Genomic DNA, 6,615 nt, shown 5'->3' on the forward strand with positions numbered 1-6,615 from the left:
ATTCTGTGAGCTCCATTATTCTCCCGACAGAACTATCTGAGCAGCTTTAACTTCTAGCCAGAGCTGGGAAATGCCTAGGACGCGATGCGCTCTCAAGAAGAAATATTAAAATCTGAGCACATTGCTAGGACCCAAACAGAGTGGTGGTCATTGGTAGACAATAATAGAGTATTCTTGAAGCAGAGATGAACAGAAAAACAAGGCTCAGAGCAGCGAGGTCCAACCCCGTGGCCTTTGCAGCACAGGGGGCGGGGTCTTCCTTCAAGTCTGGCATTGAGGACACAGACTTTATTGAGTTTGCACTGTAGTGTTTGCGGTTTCTGGCACAACCTCAAGCCCTTTCTCTCTATATTCAACGCTATCTACTGTTTCATTTCACCTCTAAAGTGGCAGCATGCAGCATGCAGCATTCTCTTGTGTTTTGAAGGGGAGAAAAAACCACACTGGTCAAAACAGGAACATCTTAAAGTTTCCTGGGCAGCCCTAGAGTTTGACTAGTTCCTTGTGATCTTGGCAACTCTTTCCTAGGAGCATCACAACCAAGACCTCCCCCCCTCAACCTAGAGTCTTAACCTTAAATATACTCACTCTAAAAGTTTAAAGCATTGCATGCTTCCAAATAATGTAAAATTAACATGTGTGGGATACTAACTTATTTATTTATTTATTTATTATGTATACAATGCTCTGCCTGAATGTACCCCTGCATGCCAGAAGAGGGCCTGCATTACATTATAGATGGTTGTGAGCTACCATGTGGTTGCTGGGAATTGAACTCAGGACCTCTGGAAGAGCAGTTGGTGCTCTTAACTGCTGAGTCATCTCTCCAGCCCGGGATACTAACTTATTAATGCACAAACCAGTGAGACTTTAAAATCATTTCGATACCCAACGGACAGGACATTCTCCACAGTTATATGGAGAGCTGGGACTGACTTTGACATGAACTCTGGTGCCCCATATTTGATGACCTCCCTTTGGTGGGGAGGCCCGGTGGCACTCAAAGAAAGGATAAGCAGGCTACCAAGATGAGACTTGATAGCCTATGACCATATAGAGGGGGAGGAGGTCCCCCTCGGTCATAGACCTAGGGGAGGGGAATAGGGTGAAAGCGGGAGGAAGGGAGGAACATGAGGATACAAGTGATGGAATAACAATTGAGTTGTAATCTGAATAAATTAATACAATTTTTTAAAAAAGTAAAATCAATTCGAATAATATGAAAAAGGAGATGTCAGTAAATAGGAATATTGACACCAATCTGCTAGTACGTACAAAACCCAGTCAATATCTTATCTGGTTAGAAATGGTAATGTTTAGGATCACTTTTTTTTTCTGGAAGACAAGGGTTATCTGAGGTGGAACTAGAGAGGAGGCACTCTGAGGAGATGATTCCAGTGTTAGGAACTGCGGCTCTGTCAACGCTGTGATTCCACAGAGACTTGACCTATGGCTCAGGCAGTGCATCAAGTGTGTTTTTCTGGTCACTTAACTGGAAGATAGATCAGCGTATAACAGGACACATATCTCTTTTCTTAATTCTTTCTAGGGCCTGACCTCTTTTAGAAAATTGAGTCTTTAAGTGCTAGGGGTACAGCCTATAAGTTTGAGTAATCCTTGTCTAATGCCTAGAGTGAATGGAATGTAAATGCCACTGAAAGGAAGCTAGTGGTTGTCCTGAGACTGTTCCTAGGGATGCAAACCAGGCTCTCAATTCTGTGTCTGGGGCAGTGGCTACACCCGGGATTGCTGAGAAACTGCAGACCCGAGGGGTGCAGCCCTAGGTGTAGAGTAAACTGCTGGCTGAGGACTTTTCATCCTGGTGGGCACAGAGCAGCTTCTTTTGTATTGACAGCCCCAAGTTTCCAAAGGCTCCTAAACTGGCCTTCCAACTCACAGCTTTATACCTCCGACGCTTCAGGAATTGCTCCAAGCTTCTAAAGCCAGAGGCTTACTGCCCAGGATGCTCAAGGCAGATGCCAATTACCCTGAGCTTAAGGTGCTAATGCCCAGCATATAGCTCTTGAATTTCTGTACTTTAACCCTTGACATTCCTTTAAAACAGCTTTGTTATTTTTGTCGTCCCTCCCTGTCTCTGTTTCTGTGAACTCTGGTGTGGAGGACATCACCTATCCCCAGATCATTTCATCAGTGACTGTGAACACTGACCATGTGGCACCTCCTCTCTAAGCCAGGACATCACCTCATGGTACCAGACATTGCCCAGACTTTTCAGATATAAGTGATTTATAATCATTTCTGAAATGACATTTCTTGCATGGGAACAGTTATTATTTCTTGGCTCTTGCCCTTAGTGTTCCAAAGTCAGTATTGGAAAGTTTTGACCATGTAGCCATAGAACCCTTTCAGGACAATCAGGATGCCTGGTGTGAGTTCCCAGAACCCTTGTCACAGTTCCCATGAGATGCTGAAAGAAATGTCTGGCTCCAGTGGGTTTCTCTACTGTCAAGGATCCCTGTCACAAAGCCAGCTTTGTGAGGGAGCAGAGGCTGGGGCTGGGGCTGGTAGGCAGACTCCCAGGCCCAGAACTCAATAAGCTCTGAGACTAACCCCAGCTGGAAAAGTGGAATATATTATGGGAGAAAAAGACAACTTCTTGGATTGCCAAGCACACAAAACACAGATTGTTTTAGAGACAAGGAGAAAGCCTAGCTTCTCAGATCCTGGAATAGCAGTCTAAAGAATGTTCCTTACAACTGTTGGTCTTCTTCAAAGTCAGAGTCCTCCTCTACCAAGAACTCTGCAAGGAGCATTCACATCCGGATGTCACATACATTTATTCAGATGAATGTTAAAGGGGGGAGGGGAACCTACAGAGCCCCTAAAATAGTACCAGCATGGAGAAGAGTTAGTCAAATGGAAAACTTTTATGCCTTACAGAAACAGAAAAATAATAACCTTTTATTCTTGTACAATTCAGAGTTGTATCTGACCTGTTTTTCTCCATATATATATATATATATATATATATATATATCCATTATTCAATGATGTTAATATTAAAATTCTACTCTCTCCTGTCTTCCTTCACTCTGTGAGTCCTTGAGTCCTCTCTCACTCTGAAAGGTAGTTTTCATTGGAGTTTTCCCTAAATCAATTCTCAGACACCCATATACCCATATCTTCTCTCATTGCCTCAACTGTCACACACCCTGTGCTGGGGGAAAAATCCAGGATCTTGTGCTGATAGGGCAAATGCTCTCCCACTGAGCCAAGTCCATCCTAAGGCTTAGATTCACCTCTACAAAGCATTCTTTAAAATATCTGAGTGGTCAGGGTGGTGAGGTGGCTCCGTTGCTAAAGGCCACCTGCCACCAAGCCTGACAGTCTGAGCTCCATCCCCAGGAACCACATGCTGGAAAAAAAAAAAAAAAAAAAAAAAGAACTGAGCCTTACAAGTTGTCCTCTGACCACCAGGGTGTCCCAAGGCATGTACACATGTACACATGCATACAAATACAGTTCATAAGTGAATGAATAAATAGTGTAATTTTTACTTTTTTCGAGGTAGCTTTTAAAAAACCTTTTACTGATTTGTTGTTAATTTCACATTATGCATCCCAGTGTTGCTCATCTTCCCACCTCCTCATATCAGCCCTTTACCCTTACAATCTCCCCCCTCAATAACACACACACACACACACACACACACACACACACACACACACACACACACACACACCAAACAACAACAAAAACCAAAGCATAGAAGCACCTCATTGAGGAAATTGTAGCATGTATGTCACAGTATATAGCCCTCTGTTCACACATCTTCATTTGCAAATGATCAGTGCAGTGAATCATTGGTCCACTTCGAGGCCTCTGGCTTCTGTGACACCATCAATATTGGATCCTCAGCAGGACTCCTCCTGTTATGCTGATGTTGCCCTGTGCTGTGGAGATCCTGCAGCTTTGGATCAGCAGCACTGGCCCTTTCATGTGTCCAAATCATTCACAGATGATATAGATTTTGGGGTGGGCCAACTCAGAGCCTAGATGGTAGCTGAGCTGGTCAGCAGGCTGGCTTCCCCTTCTTTCTAGGCACCACCAAGGTGAGCTCTTCAGCACTTTTCTGGCTAGGTCACCCAATGCTATCATCTGCAGGAGGCAAGGTCAGGTCTCGTGCTCTCCTGACCTTGGGGCCAACTCACCAGCACCCATACCTCCAGAGTTAGCTCCACTGTGCTGCCCAGTCGAAGTGTGAGGCCCACTCTCCCAAATACTGCTTCCTACGAGGGGCTGGGCAGCTCTTCCCCTCCTCTTACACCCTTGGGGCTGGCTCACCCATGCCTTAGCCCCCGGGCTAGCTCTACTACTGTGTTGCATAGGCAAGGGGTAGGGTCTGTTCTCTTGAGTGCTACAGCCAGTGAGGGGCAGCTCTTCTACCTTAATGCCCTTGGGACCAGCTTACCTGTGCCTTCTCCACCAGGGCCAGATCTACCGTGATGCTCAGGTGAGGTACAAGGACCTCTCTCCCAAGTGCTGTAGCCAACCAGAGTAGGGCTATTGCACTTGCACTTGCTGTCATGACCCAGGGGTCAGCTCTCCCAACTGCCTCAGGTGGTGAGGGGCATCCCCCATCCCTGCCCAGGCAACCTCACAGTAGAGGAGTGGGAGAGCCAGCTATCCCTCACTTATGCCTTCAGAGCTAACTCTACTTTGCAGCTCAGGTGAGGTGCAAGGTTCCTTCTCTTGAGTGCTACATATGGTGAGGGGCAGGAAAAGCTCTCCTGTTCTCATGACTGAGGGGCAAATTCTCCTTGGAGGCAATGAGGCGGGGGCATCACCTCTGTGCCAGTGCCAACCTAGAGCTGGCAGTCTGCTCTCTCACAGTCATGCCCTCAGGTACGGCTCACCTGCACCCCTGCTACCAGGGCCAATTCCACTGTGCTGCCTGAGCAAGGTACAAGGGTGAGGCCAGCTCTCCAGAGCACCATAGCGAGTGAGGGGCAGGACTAGGCTGCACAGCTCCTGGACAACCACATGGTCCCCAGAAGCTGTCCCAACTATGGACATTCTCATTTCTCTGTTTATAATATGAGCTAAGGACACCAACCCTTGCTACTTTCCAAATAATGTATGAGCCATGGACCTAGACATGGCCATCATGAGCAGCTCAGGCTTGGACCTCACCATGGCCCCAGGTGGCAGGGCTGGCCACTCAAAACAGGCTACTCGCCGGGCGGTGGTGGCGCACTCCTTTAATCCCAGCACTCGGGAAGCAGGGGCAGGCAGATCTCTGTAAGTTCAAGGCCAGCTTGGTCTACAAAGTGAGTCCAGGACAGCCAAGGATACACAGAGAAACCCTGTCTTGAAAAATCAAAAACCAAAACCAAAACCAAAACAGACCACTCCTCTCCATACTTGAGTCTCCAGTTCCATCTCTCTTCATATTGCTTAAGGATATCCACTTCTCTTTTTCTCCCATCTGACCACCACGTGCCCACGCATTGTGGTGCTTTCTGCTGCAGGCTGGCCATGCAGCAGGCAGGCCCCTGGGTGACATCTTCTCTCTCTGCTCCCTGGTACAGTAGCAACTAGGTGCCTAAGGCCCACCCTGTGCAGAGAGCAGGAGGGCAGGTCTGTGGGTGGCGTGGCAGGTCTGCAGGTAGCACTGCTGTGTGGTGGTGGGTGGGGCTCTGTGTGTGGAAGGCCCACCAGTACAATGGGGTAGAAAGCAGATTTGTGGGCATCTTTCCCCACCCTCCCCTTGCGGCATGGCAGGACGCAGATCTCACTCTGCCCTCCCTCCTCCTGCTCTGTGCTGCTTGGATTCGTTTTGTTTCGACTGGATTTTTATGTGTCCTAGGTGTAAAACAGCTTTGGACACCAAGCCAGGTGTCAAGCTAGGATGAACAAAGGATTGCAATCTACTCTGACCTTGACTGATATAAGAACAACGCCACCAACAAAGTGTCTCTTTGCCATTGTCAGAGGGTCAATAATGCAATTTTAAAACTTAAAAAAAAAAAAAAAATTGAAACATGAGTAGCGGCGTTTGCTTTTGTGGATCCAAAAGGTTAATAAGATAAACTCCTTGTTCTGTGCATTTATGAACCTTCGTAAGTTTTCTTGACTATTTTGGCATGACATACTTATTAATGAGCCTTTGAAACTATACATATGTACATATCCACACACATATATGCATATATAATTTCAGAAAGGCAGTGGACACTTGGGGAGAGTCACAAAGGCAGTTGCTGGTGTCCGTTATTCCAGTGTCCCTTTCTTGGGATTCCTGACTGCACTGAGTCCTAATTGGTTACAAATGTTGCATTTAACCTTTGCTTACTTTCTTCTAATTCCTCCTTAGCTCTAAACCAGAACCTTAACAATTTTGAAAACTACCACCTTCCAATTTCTTATCATCATGATCCTTTTAAAAAAAATGTATGTTTCAGGGATTTGAGAATTTATTTTCCAATTTGCACATTCATTTGAGAAGGGCAACTATCACAAACAGGGAGAAGTTGGGACAAAATTGTGAAGAAATGTCTTTCTGCTGAGTGAAGTCGTGGAAAAACAATGGGACGGGCAGCAGAAGCCCTAAGTTTGAATTCTTACTCACTATCCTGCCACAGCAACAATGCT

At 46.3% G+C, this 6,615-nt stretch overlaps 1 non-coding gene across 1 annotated transcript; it reads right to left on the reverse strand.

Annotated features, from left to right (window-relative positions):
• Window positions 1-5,817: 5,817 nt before the first annotated feature.
• LOC127190206 (small nucleolar RNA SNORA48) lies at window positions 5,818-5,962 on the reverse strand. The gene has a single exon (XR_007830714.1). It is a non-coding gene; the product is annotated as a small nucleolar RNA SNORA48 (small nucleolar RNA).
• Between the last annotated feature and the right edge of the window lie 653 nt (window positions 5,963-6,615).

Source organism: Acomys russatus, chromosome 5 (assembly GCF_903995435.1).
Source record: "Acomys russatus chromosome 5, mAcoRus1.1, whole genome shotgun sequence".
NCBI lineage: Eukaryota > Metazoa > Chordata > Mammalia > Rodentia > Muridae > Acomys > Acomys russatus.